The sequence below is a fragment of the Erpetoichthys calabaricus genome, chromosome 11, assembly GCF_900747795.2.
Source record: "Erpetoichthys calabaricus chromosome 11, fErpCal1.3, whole genome shotgun sequence".
Taxonomy (NCBI): Eukaryota; Metazoa; Chordata; class Cladistia; order Polypteriformes; family Polypteridae; genus Erpetoichthys; species Erpetoichthys calabaricus.
The window spans coordinates 127,727,956-127,742,112 of record NC_041404.2 but is presented as its reverse complement, the minus strand read 5'-3'; the positions used below and the strand labels follow the sequence as shown (position 1 = coordinate 127,742,112).

Genomic DNA, 14,157 nt, shown 5'->3' with positions numbered 1-14,157 from the left:
AACAATAAAATGTCAAAACTTCCAAGGGGATGAAAACTTTAACTATGAAATCTTGTTTTTCTGATTCATTGGAAAAAGGCACACAACACCAATTTGCAGAGATTTATTTTCACTTCGGCATTGAAGAGTCTTTTTCTCTTGCTTTTTTTCAAAAATGCCAAATTCAATCCACCTTGATTCAATGTTGTATTACAATAAAACGTGAAAACTTCCAAGGGGATGAATACTTTTTTATAGTCACCCTCCTCGTACTTTATTATTCGTTTTGAGTGAGGCGGCAATATTTAGGGGCCCCTGCGTATACTTTACTCGTTTTTTCCCTGATTTTTTTTTATATTTATTCCCTAATGTTCTTGTGCCGATCTGTCGTCCAGTCCAGGATTGGATCATACATTAGGAGACATGCTACCGGCACAGGCTTCGACCTTTGTTGTCATTGACGTTATTCCAAAATGATGTAGGTTACGATGTAGAAATGTACCCTCCTTTGACGCGTACTTAGGTTGTTTTCTGACCACTTCATCAATTACAGGCCAGGCTCCAGAACTCTCGCGGACTCGGGGCCAGTTCCACGCTCTGCATAGTCGCGCACGCACCCACACTAATCCTATTTCAAGCTACTCAGTGTGTTGAACGAATCTGAACGGATTTTGGAGAAAACCACAGTCAGTGGAGACCAACAAGAGACATACTCTCAAAGTAAACGTTTACATTTCAGTTTTCAAAGGATCGACTAAGAAGCCAGGACAGGAAAGAAAGGCAGACTGTTAATCTTCTTAAAACATCTTGTCACGGCACGCCTTGATGCGTTGATTGTAAAATTCGAAATGTGAAATTACGATTGCCTTTAAACATGCACAGTGGCGCAGCTGCCATACACCTACTTTGGTTTGGGTTCAAATAAAAAAAGGCCAGAATCTCCATGATCTCATTGACTTTGTTGAAATGCCCAAGTTGCTTCATCCGAGACGTGCTCGTTAGTTGCAAAACAGCAGTGTGTCTGCTAACTATATAGCGCCTGATCCAGTTGGCAACTTAACCTCCAATGCCTGGTTGCAAAAGAATGGGCTTGTTCTGAAAGTCGATTAATTAAAAAACCAATATTGGCGTCTTCATAAAGCGTGGAATTCGAGTTTGATCCTTGCTGATATCGTCTCAGAGTCAAAGAACATATGTGTACTTGGCGACCTGACTTTTCAGAGCCCTTTTGTGAGCGTTTTCTTCATAGTGTTAGGCCCTGGCATTGTCTGTGTGGAGTCTACACCTTCTCCGTGTCTCTACATGTTTTTCCGGGTATTCCAGATTTTCCTTCTACATTCCAATGATGTTTAAATTGGTGACTGTGCTGGCGCAGTGCGAGTGCCTCCACTGACGGATTGGCGCCCTGTCAAGGGCAGGTGCTGTCAGCCCCGACCCCCACAATCTTGAACTGAATTATGTGGCTTTGATAAAGGATGGATGTTACTGCTTTCTTCTGGTAATGTTAAATATGTGTTCATCGTTATTTGCCATGACCGCGGAGATCATAATATGTAATCCTGTTTTAGCGCGAAACAATAAAACCGTGGATGTGGCACTTTTCTGGTGTCCCAGTGTACAACAAGAAAACAGTGGACAGGATACTTCGAAGGAGTCAGATGTTATCTGTATATCGCACGACTGAAACGTATGCTCATTAAAATTCTTCATTCGCCTACGCCGTAGTGCTACCGCCTTCGCACGGCCGTCAGCTCGATGACAACGGGCTAAGATAATTCCCACGCACGGGCTGATCAATAGATACTTGAGTGGAACGTCAAATGAATAAAATCTTCAGGTAAGCCACCCCAATCGCTGTCTTTTCTTTCGATACTCCTGTGCCTTCCCGTCAAGTGAGCCACCGCCAGGTGGTGCAAGGCATTGCTCCGCGCCGCGAGCTGGCTGCTGACGTCACAGTTAGACAGCCGCTGACAAGCGGACACACGCACCGTGTACGCACGAGCTGGAAAAAAAAAGCGCACAATTGGCAAGAAATGCTGCGAGGTGTAAAACAGCCGGCAACATACAATTGCAGGGCGCGCTGTATGTTGCCTGCCCGGTTCTAGAAGGATTGTTTCTATTTTTTTTTTATCTCCCCATCCGCCACTCCTGCTAGTCGACGCTGAGCCACACGGCATCCCGGAGCGTCTCACGCCAGGAGCCGGCTTCTTTACGATGCCAAGGTCGTGCAGGACCAGGTGAAGTGTCGGAAGCATGGGAGCCACCGAGCATCTGTTTCGGCAGCACTCGGAGTGAATCACGATCCAGTGTTTTTTTTTTGCTATTATTTAAAATATTTAAGCTGGACTTTTTTAATTCAGGTTTTGCTTTTAATGCATTAATGTGAACATATCTAATCGTTAAGGACGCTTGCTCGATACCTTCACTGTGTGCAGATGAAAACGTGACTTGTTCGTTTATGAAAAAGCTATATGTTTAATGATTTAAAATGAAATCGACATGAGAATGTTCCGCGGTATCAGGTAAGCCATGCTTTGATACTTTTCCTATAAATATTTTAGCTGCAGGACAGGCCAGTGAGCTGTGGCTTTATGTAACATGAAATCCTACTTGAGGAAATTAAAAACAACAGAGAGCTGCTTCGCTAAAGCGAATGGCTCATTGTCACCGTGCAGGTGTTCAGGGAAGCGATGGCTTTCACAGTATTACAGCTACACGAAACATTAAGCAGCAGAGCGCGATTGTGCCAACCCTTATCCCAGTTTCGCAAGGTGAAAGGTGCTTCCCTTCAACTTTATTTCTTACCTTATTCACGTTATGGGTGTGTTTGAGTATTTTTTTAGTTTACTGTAAAGGGCTAGTGTGGCTTCCAGGCGTGTACTGTATGTTCCGCCTTTGAATAGCTCGATGCCTTCCTGGTTTTCAATTCCACATCAAAGTCTGCAGCTAAAAATATCAAAGCTGCTGCTGGAAACTTTATCCTTTAGAAGAAGGTGCTCAGTAAAATAAGCTACAGCTTCCATACAGTGCACTTAGTGCCCCATGGCATGACCTAGATTGGTGTGCCAGGTGCCAACACCTGCATGTTTAAAGCAAATGACATTCACCAAAAAGTGTGAAAATTACCTTGCATTTGTAGAGGGGGTAGTTGCAGAAAAGCTCTCAGTATAACTTCTTTAACTAAAAAAGTCTTACCTATGTAGGCTTATAGTCTTCTTCACATTGTAAGATAATTCCAAATATCTTACAATATGGTCTCAGTGTGCATCATAAACACATATTACACTAATCATATTTTGATTTTCATAGTAATTAATCGTACACGATAAAAACGTTTCTTGAACCTCCTCACATCCTGAAACACAACAGAATTACAGAAATACATGTTCACTACTTATGTTTTTGTTTTGATTTTCTGAATGTGACCAGTTGATTTATACTAAATGTATTTTGTGAGACTGAACATGTTCATAGGTACTTGGCAGAAAACACAATAAAAGAAGAAGCAGAAACAAAAGCAGGATTGAAATAGAAGTAAATGACATAAGGAGTTGGTAAAGAAATCTACTCGACTTTCTACATGTCACACCAATAATAGTTACAGAGGACCATATTGGTTAGTTCTGATGAAGAAAGAGAGCATTTCAAAATTTATAAAAATATTTTACAGAATCTACCTTTCAACAATCCTATTGTTGAGAAAAAGACCTTTCAATTGGAATTGCAGAAAAGGAGTGGAACAGAGTCATACATAGTGCATGCAGATCTAGATTGCATTCTAAGTATTCCATAATTCAACGAAAGGTCTTTCATCAATTACATTTATCTTGTTTACAATTACCAAAATGTACCCAGGGCAAGAACCAAGCTGCGAGCGCTGCCATCTAGATCCTGCATCACTAGGTTCCATGTTTTGGGAATGCACTAAATTAATATCATTCTGGAGAAAAGTTCTCAAACAGCTTCAATGTTAGAATCACACCTAAACCATTAACAGCAGTCTTTGGTGTAATCCTGGATGGCATTAAAGTGCATAGACATACTGTAAATCAATAGTAATACCTGTAGCCTAGCCCTGTACCACAATACACATGCAGACATATCTTGATCAACTGGAATAATCCCAACTCACCTTCTATAAGTGATATTAAGTGATATTCTATATTATGTCAAATTAGAAAGAAATAAAGTTCTCTCTCAGAGGATATGTCAAAACGTTTTTTTTTAAAACATGACAAGAATTTATTAACATTATTTTAGAATAAGCATGCTGGGCGAGTGGTTGACTTGATTATATTAGTAATTGTTGTATTATTTTAATTTTTTTCCTTTTTGCCTATGTCTTATTTTACTCTTTCTTTTGGGTGGTTGTTGAATATCATTTTGCTTTGTTTTTTGTTTTGTAACTTCGTTTTTGATTTTGTAGTTATTTCAAAGTAAATATTTGAGTATAATGCCATTATAATGACCGGGTTTTCGAAAATAAAGCATTAAAAAAAGAAAATGTAAATGAGACTGCACCTTCAGGATTTTGTCAAGTAGTTTGTGGTGTCTTTCATTGGGTTCCTACTGCTCCAACTCACTCAATCATACTAGGTTCCTGTGAAATCTGGAATAATTTTGCATCCTTGGTAAATCACCTGGCCAACTAAATTGATACTGATTAAATAATCTGTCGTCTGGAATCAGTAGCTTTTGGATAATTGAATTTGTCTTTTGGTTGATTGTGACATTATGAGTTAAAACCAAACTAATGGACTCCATTGTGTTTATGTGTTCATGAAAATAACCACTCAACGTGAATTTTGAGGAAGATCCGTCACAATAATTAGAGGTGGATAATGTGGTGGCTAAAGTACCTGGCCTTAAATTTCATGGCTACTTGTTCATTTTCCACTATTTGTGCCACATTGTGGTCCCAAGCAAGTCACTTATTCTGCCTGCGCTGCAGCTGTAAGCAAAATACTGTATGTAAACATGAACTGTATGCCAAACTTGTATCTCACTTTGGACAAAGCTGTCAAATATACAGTATTTATAATATGTATGGCACACAAATGTTTGCATCATTTTGAATGCAAGTACCACAAGGATTGAGCCTATAATCATCAGCTTTGTTAAGTTGCCCAGGCTGTTTGCATGTCAAACACTGGAGTCCTAAACAAATCTTCTGTCAGTTCTGGTGAGGAAAGCAGCTAAGAAAGGGAGAGGAAACCTTTTAAATAAATGCTGAACTTTGACATTAAGAAGCATCAAAATGTGTCAGATTGGGGCTAAATGGCACAAAAATGATAGTGAAAGCAAAGAACTAAGCACTCTGTTGCCCAGAGTAATTCTGCAAAGACTCATTTTCTATTGTACACAGGCCAGTCTTGTCAGCAATCTATTGACATGCGTCGTGTCCCATTTTCATGGGATAGCTGATGATAATGGCAAAAATTGCTTTTTAAATGCATATTGGTGAAAAAAGTATTTTAAGAGAGTTTTAATTGCATCAGACCCTTTTTTTGTTAAAGAGTAAGGATAAAGATGACTGTTTTAGGCTAGGTCATTTTTCTTCTTTAGTGTAGTATGTTGAAATAAAAAAGGGGGCACCCTGATCTTAATTAGGTCTATTAAAGCAATCAATAAGTATTCACCATATGACATATTTCTGAATGCATTCCTTGGATCATTGGCATCTTAGTTGTTGGACAAGGTTATGTGAGAAGGTAGATTTTGGAACTGTCATCTCCTCCATGGTTGATTCCAGCCTTGTGCCTACTGCAATTACAATAGGCATCAGCTCCAGCAAACATGAGATGGATTAAGTAGGTTTGATGATGGACGGATAAATAGCCATTTTTAGAGTGTTGCATGTGCAGAGCCTTGAGTTGATTTGCTGTACAAGCTGATAACCAACATAGGTTATCTATGTAGGGACTGTACTGTCTATGTTTTAAAGGAATCAAAATTGAATTATGGTATTTTCCCTTAGTGGTGATTAATTTCATGCTTTTCATAGCAAAGACTACACAACCTAATCCATGTGTTTGCTGTGTAGGAAATTAGCATGGATTATGCCACGAGGAGCTAGTAGAAGGTAGTTGATGGCAAATGATTTTTATATCCTACTTTATTTAAGAAACCAAACATAATAGCAAAGAACAACTCAATCAAGAAAAAGCAACTTTTCAAGGAGAATTGTATGTTTCAAGATACCGTGAAAATCATCAATCAGCATCTACCCATCAGAGAGAGCCATATGGCAACAGAGCTGTCTAAAATTCTTCTTCTTATTATTTTCTAAACTTTTTCCATGCTCATGTCAACATGATTTTTCTGATAGTTTAATATCTGAGAAAACACCAGGCACAAAAAACAAAAGTAGTGCTCCTTTATTATTGAGTAGGGTTCAACATCATTTTTTTTTAACTATGAAAAATCATTTAATTTATGACCTCTTGGTCATTTTCCATTTCCTTATATTGACTGATTTTATGCAATCTTTATGATTTATAATTTTTAGTTAATATTCTTGCTATGCATGTATTTGATTCCTCTTATAATCTGTTCAATTTATTTCTTTAAAGTAGGGTGCAAGTCAGAAGGTCTCTTGAAATGAGGGAAAATAAACGTTTACAGCTGAAATTGTTGTTTGTCATTACCTAATATTGTATGTCTTTGTTTTTCCTTGTGCAGACCAAATTACCATCCCTAAGAGCTTCAACATTTAGATTATCTGCCAAGAAAAAAAGAAAGCAGATGCAGGAGAGCAAAGTCTCATCAAGTGTGGTGAGTGAGTGACTAAGCATATCAGCTTACCAGTTTTTATACTTCTGCAGTGGTTTTGCATGTCTTCTTTTACATTCTTTCAAAATAATTGTAAAGTGTTGTATAGTGTTACTCACATGTGCTAATCAATATAAAACCCATTGCCACTTTCGGGTACTATGATTACCGATTATTATAACGATACTTTGAAAATTCTGCCTTTCCTAACCATACAAGTTAATCTTTAGAAAAAAGAAGAGTAGATGATCATAAATGCAGAAGCACCTGATTGGTGGTATATTATGGTGATGGGATGTCTATATGAATTTGAACTGTTTCTGGTTAATGTATATGTACCAACTACAGGTGATAATTCATGGCCAAGGCTCTGCTTTCACATTAATTTCAAATTTGAACTGTCATAGACTGATAATGGCTGGAGACCAGAACTGTGTAAAATAAATGCTTCTGCTGTTGACAAGGTGTTTAAAATAGGTTTTTAATCACTGATTATTCAGTTTAGATGCTGCATAAAACTTTTGTGTGCAAATACAAAACAGTTTATAGTAGTTGTGTTGACAAGAGAGAGCATTTCTGTTCAAAATTCTTAGTCAAAGCAATGCCCACTTATTGTTAGGAAAGAATTAGTACTGGTTAACTTGAACCCAATGTTGAATCTGAATGTCATTTTTCTTAGAAGAAAACATAAGTGAGATAACATGCAATCTGTTGTCTTGATTAGGTAAAGGGAATAAAAAAAAGCTTAAGTGTTTATCAATGAGTGCATCTCGATTATGCAATTTTCAGTTGATTGCAGTGTCGCATAAAATAATGTCAAAATAAGTTTAGCACTGTATACCTAGTTATAACATGTACAGTGCTTAATAAGTATTATGGAATTTTTAGACACAACTGCCAAATACAAGATGAGGTGTTTCACAGCATTCCTGGTGAACTTAGATTAATGAGTAGTAATACTTTCTAAGGTTGGTGTAAAAATGATTTTTGCTTCTGTGTAGTACCTCTCATAACTCACACCGCTCAGTAACACATAATTATTAACCATGTGGTGCTAAATGATCTCACCCTTCAATATAAGCTGTTACTAAAGGTAATAGTGCCATAATTTCTAGACTATAAATATAAATTGGTCTTAATTATAAGACTTGATTTTTAAGAATGGGACCTTGTAAGTGGCGGCACGGTGGCGCAGGTGTGGTAGCGCTGCTGCCTCGCAGTTGGGAGACCTGGGACCTGGGTTCACTTCCCGGATCCTCCCTGCGTGGAGTTTGCATGTTCTCCCCATATCTGTGTGGGTTTCCTCCCACAGTCCAAAGACATGCTGGTTAGGTGGATTGGCTAGTCTAAATTGGCCCTAGTGTGTGGTTGGTGTGTTTGTGTGTGTCCTGCGGTGGGTTGGCACCCTGCCCGGGATTGGTTCCTGCCTTGTGCCCTGTGTTAGCTGGGATTGGCTCCAGCAGACCCCCGTGACCCTGTGTTTGGATTCAGCGGGTTGGATAATGGATGGATGGTTGGACTTTGTAAGTATTCTTATTAAAGCTGAAAAGTTAACATTCATAATAAAAATAATACTGGTGTAGATTATGTATAAGTCAGCCATAATATCTGTTCTTCAAAGTCATTTTTTGATTTTGCCACAACATCCTTTTTGTCATCAAGGCCCTTTTACTGTATCATGTAGCAATTTCTTATATGTGCACAATCTGCAAGCTGTGAAGCAGTAACATTACTTGATGTTCTTCAGAGTTGTCAGAGAAATGTTTTCAGACTTGATCCAGGCCTCATGTTCTTGAATGTTGCTTAATAGGTTTATTAACTGGAACGTTGAGTGCCTAAAGTGGCAAAACGTATGCTACACTTACTGCATTTTTTGGTACAGTATATTCCCGTTTTTTTTTCTTCTTTGTTGTTAACTACAGAGCAATTATTTAGAAACTGTAAAGACTGTGAAAAAGAGACTTTAAATGCTGCAGGTTAATAATTGTTACAATTTTTATGGTATTTGAATTAGTAAAACTTAATTTTTGCCATATTTTGTGATTTTGTTTTCATTTTGGACTTGTTGGTATTTTTTATTTTAATATTTTGTGTTTACTGCACTACTATTTTGTGTTCTGTTTTTGGCAAGGGTTATCATCATTTTGTGAGTCTGTTGTTGTTGGCATTTGTTTTACCATGAAAGTGTCTATGAAAGACATATTAGCTTCCTAAGTCTTCCCTCAGTCACCCCATCACAACCCCAAAACAAAAGGGTGAAATGGTTCCTACCAGGCACTGATTACCCTGAAAGGATTGTGCTGTAATACTTTAACAAAGGGCAAGCTCCTGATTTGCTACCTTTGTAAGGATTTAACCTGAATAAGCACAGCTCAATTACACTACTGAAACTTCTTAACACTTTGGGGTTAGGATTCTACAGAACCTGGACAAGTATCTCAGTTCCTCATCCTATAGAACAACAAACTATAAAAAACACTTTTTTCACCCCAACATAGTAATGATGGCTGTTGCCCTCTTGTGTCCACCTAGAACTGGTGATGTGTGATGTCATCAGATAGTGACTATATAGGATGGCAGCATGCTGTCATAGTCCCTCAGAGTTTTTGGATATAAACAAAATAAATTTGCAGTTGAAGTTTTTTTTTTCTTTTCAAGATTTAGAAGACATTTGCTTGTTACTTCAACCTTGTGTCTGGTTAATATTTTGGTATTTTAGTTTCTTTTTGACTTTGGCCTTTAATTTTATTAAGGTTAATAACAGATTGTCACCGTTGGCAAAACTATAAGCTGTTGTTATAGACTCAATATAATGCACCTCTTTAGGTAAACCCTGTGCATGTTTGTTGCATTTTACTACAAGTTTGTGGGTACTGTTTTATTTGCATAGTTTGTTGTCACAAATGCTGAATTACCTTTGCAATGTTTGCTGAGTGGACCTGGGCACTGAATCCTCTTGAATAAATGTGGTCTGTCCAAGATCTGTGGTCTACACATTTTGACATTTTGTACCTTGCAGAAGGATTTCGCTAGATATTCAGGACTAGGTGATGGCCATAGGTAGGGGTGGGCAGTATGACCAAAAATTCTATATCACGGTATTTTTCTAAATTATCCCGGTTTCACGGTATTCAACGGTATTTTTTTCCCCATGCATGAGTGGATGTTAACCACATTTTCCACTGCAATTACTGGCTAAGAATAACCTATTCCACTGTCAAGAGCACTGTACATTGTACAAAAAAAACATTTTAATGTGCACACAAGTATTAATACAGGTTTGCATGGCCCCATAAAGTGATAGTTTTCAAGGGGATGGCACTAATGAAGAGAAAGAATCACGTTGCATGACAGATGCAGTCAAAATATAGAACCTTTTTATTGAACAAATTTTGCAAAAACTTAAACTATAATTTTGACAACATATTTTCAACCATCCAAAGAGGCATTTAGACTTAGTAAAATATCCAGAAGTGCTTGTCAAAAGTTGTATTGCTCTGAACATGTCTTAGAAAAGGAATAAATAGTAAATATTTTTTGTAAACCAACTACACTTTTTGTTAATGTTAACAATCTCTGTCCACTGACACGTTAAAGTGACTTTTTAAACAACTTCACCATCATTAAACTGCATAATATTTAAACTAATAAATAATAACAATAAAATAAATAATAGTATTATTACTGATAGTTGCACTATTACTTCAAGGCTTCAAGCCCAGGTGCATTACACAGTATTCACCAAATTAAAATAAAATAAAACAAGTGCAACTTGGTGATGACATCTTTACCAACTAAACCATCATTTAGGCAAACTGCATTAATATGGACCTTGCTTCAAGCTAAGCTATATGCATAAATAATAAAACTGCAACTTGCATTTATAATGCTATTTGTGGTATAGCCCTACGGAATCATATTAGGGCCATGGTGAAGAAAAAAAAATACGGACACAGGGAAGAAAAAAAACAAACTATATGTCGAGAATAAAGTCGACATTTCCACTTTATTCTCGCCGTTTATGTCGAGATTAAAGTCGACATTTCCACTTTATTCTCATAGTTTACTTCATAATTAAAGTAGAATGTCGTAAACTAAACTTCTTCCTAAAATCAATGTTTAATTTACTAGATTTTGTCAAACCCCGTCATAAGTTAATGCAGCACATTAAATGCTTTGTGTTAAGTGTTCCCCGACCCAGTTGTTAATCACTACGCTTCTTAAACCGACTTCCTCCGCACTAAGATGAGACAGCGATCACCGCACAGAATCCATTCACTTCATTATATTCTTGCTTTCTGAAAATTTACAATGCTAAGATAAATACTTGATATCATTTTCATGATGAAATGCATTAAAGCAGGTATTAAACATGCACGGTAGTGTGGCGGTAGTGCTGCTCCCTCGCAGTAAGGGGTCCCCAGGTGTATGTTCAGTGTAGAGAACTTTATGGCAGGTGTGACGAAGCTCCAAAAAACTGAATGTATGAATGGGTATCGTACAGGTTTAACTTAAATATTGTGTAAACGTTGGGTTTGTGATCTGGTGGTCGGAGACACGAACACAGAATTCAATGCATGTTCTTCTGAGCGGTCTTTCTTTATTGCACGCGTGCTGTCTCTATCTGACATACCAAAACCCCCAGTTCCTATCCTTCCTTTTTCTTTCTCCACATAACCAATCACCACACGATAAACGTCTTTGTGAAATTAAAACTAGTTATAAACTTAGCCCACGGAGTGTTCAGAACTTTAAAAATATCTTCGTTATACATGTTTAATTATGCCATCCATTCAGGGTTGCACCCATCCCTGAACGATTCGCCAGTACATCGCAGGGTGAATACGAGCAAAACATACACTAGCAGGGTCAATATAGCATAACAAAACCCCACATCCTACATGACTTTGAAAGGAAACTGAAGCACGTCGAGTAAACCCACCAGAAAAACATGCAAATGCAAGGCAGGGTACATCGAGACACCGTTGATGTGAGGCAGCAGTGCAACCTCCATGCCGCCGTGGCCCCCACAATGATTAATGCATGCTTTTAATGCATTTCACCATGAAAATAGTATTTATCTTAGCATTCTAAATGTTCAAAGAGCAGGAATATCATGAAGGTAATGTATTCTGTGTGGCGATCGCTGCCGGCGCCTCCTCTTAGTGCAAGAGGAAGTCAGTTTAAGAAGCTCGGGGAATACTTAACACAAAGCATTTAATGTGCTATATAACTTATGACGGGGTTTGAGAAAATCTAGTAAATTAAATATTCATTTTATGATGAAGTTTAGTTTACGATGTTCTACTTTAATGACAAATTTCGAGAATAAAGTCAACATGTCGACTTTATTCTCGTCATAAGCGTCGAGATTAAAGTGGAAATGTCGAGAATAAAGTCAACAAGTCATCACACTATTATACAGTACCCAGGTAAATTACACTGTATTGAAAACAAATAAAACAAGTACAACTTGGGCTTGCAGTATTATCCAGTAGTATAGAACAGTATTTACACATTTGACCATAATGGTCCACATCCGACCTTTTAAAACCAAAGTATCTCCAGGAAATTGGACGTGATTCCTTTTTTTCGGCAAAAGTTCTTTTGTGTCATTATGTTCAACTTTATCGTCCGCTTCAGTTTCAGAATTTTCTCTGTCCATTTTCACCGCGCAATACCTACACTACCACTACCTATTTAGTGGAGTAGCAGTGAAAAAGAGCCCCTGTGCAACAAATCTGTGTTTAGCGGTGTAGCAGCGAAAAAGGTTCCCACTTGAACAGTTTCCCGCTGCGCCACATTCCGAATGTCGTTTAGGCAATTTAAACCGCTGTTGCGGTATAAGAAAAATCCTTATAAAAAAAATAAAAAACGGTTTTTGGTATGAACCGGTATACCGCCCAGCAGCACTAGCCATAGGCTTCAACCAAACTTCCAACCCAACTACCTCTGTGCTGATTTTTTTTCTTCTACTGTTCACTTGTGTCCATTTACTCCAGAGCCATGTACTTCAAATTTGATGGGTATAAAAAGCCATTGATAGTTAATTTAAACAACCAAAATTATGGTGCTCAGTAATTTGTTTCACTTATTGCAGACACTTTGCCTTAAGCCTGTGAGATTAAGGCTCATGCTTGTAATGTCTCTGAGCACAGCTTTCATATGGTTATTGTAGTTTTCATAAATCTGAGTCTTTCTAAGAGTGTTCCTGTTTGACTAAGGTATACAGTCTTGTACAAAAAAAAGATCACCTACAATAATAGAAAGGCATTCATTAAAGCATCAATTTTATAAATACCCAAGATTCAAGCTCAGCAAGTCAACACCTTGGCAATTTGAACAAATTGCATTTTCTAATGTTATAGATTATTTTGAAGTATGAGACTTTCAAGTGGAATTTACAGTATATATATTTGATTGATAGCCTTGTGGATATTACATTTTATTATTAATTTTAGCCTTTAAAATCAAAATAAAAAATAATTTTTTTTTCTGTAGTCTGTTTTAAGATAATCAGGTAGTGCAGAAAGAACTAATACTAATGTGAGACTGGAAAATACTGTATATAACCACAGAAATGGTGGTAAAGTGTTCTTATTTCTGAGGCAGCAGTGATAAAAGCATGGAAAATGCTGGACATCAGGAGAGTGGTGCTATTATTGTGTTTTTTGGATGTTTTTATCAAGAAACATCAAAGTGAGCAGAGTCTCTATGGATGACATTTTGGGATCAGAGATGTTGAGCCAAAGATCTCATGGTGTGTTAAAATTACATTCTTTAATCTTTGTAGGCCAAGGTTGCTTGTCATATTATTGCTTTTGACAGTAAAAAAAACAACAAGATTTATTGCCGGGTCTAGAACAGCACCTTTTCTGCATATTTGTTTGATATGTTTTTGCCGCAGATTATAACTTTTGCCTTGTTGATAAGAAAGCCTATAGACTGACATGGAATAATGTTTTCCTGGTATTGTAAATTAAGCTTCATTGACTTCAAAACAGCAGGCTACATCAATTGATACTATCAATGTTTTCAGCGATATATTTTTATTAGTAAATGTGTCATAATATAATATATGACCAGATTTCTATTTTCAAGTCTGGATAGTATTTGTTCACATGTGAAGACAGACTTTGATTCCGCTGGTTCATCTATTTAATGAGTTCTTCATTTGCCCTTAGAACAGTGTTAATTTTTCTGGACATGGACTAAAAATTATATTTAACGTGTTATACAGTCAGGTCTATAATTATTTGAGCACTGATACAATGTTTATAATTTTAACTCTGTACGCCATCACAATGCATTTGGAATAAAGCAATCATTATGTGATTGAAGTGTAGACTTCCAACTTTAATTTAAGTGGTTTATCAAAAATATCATATGAGCCGTTTAGGAATGACA

The 14,157-nt window shown here is 37.2% G+C and overlaps 1 protein-coding gene across 1 annotated transcript in view; it reads left to right on the top strand.

The window, feature by feature from the left end:
- Positions 1-1,928: 1,928 nt before the first annotated feature.
- LOC114660899 (SEC14-like protein 5) overlaps positions 1,929-14,157 on the top strand; it is a 94,665-nt gene continuing 82,436 nt past the window's right edge. Inside the window, exons 1-2 of the mRNA XM_051933615.1 lie at positions 1,929-2,501; positions 6,661-6,753. The gene's annotated coding sequence lies outside the window, so the exon portion shown is untranslated. The remainder of the gene's footprint in view (positions 2,502-6,660; positions 6,754-14,157) is intronic.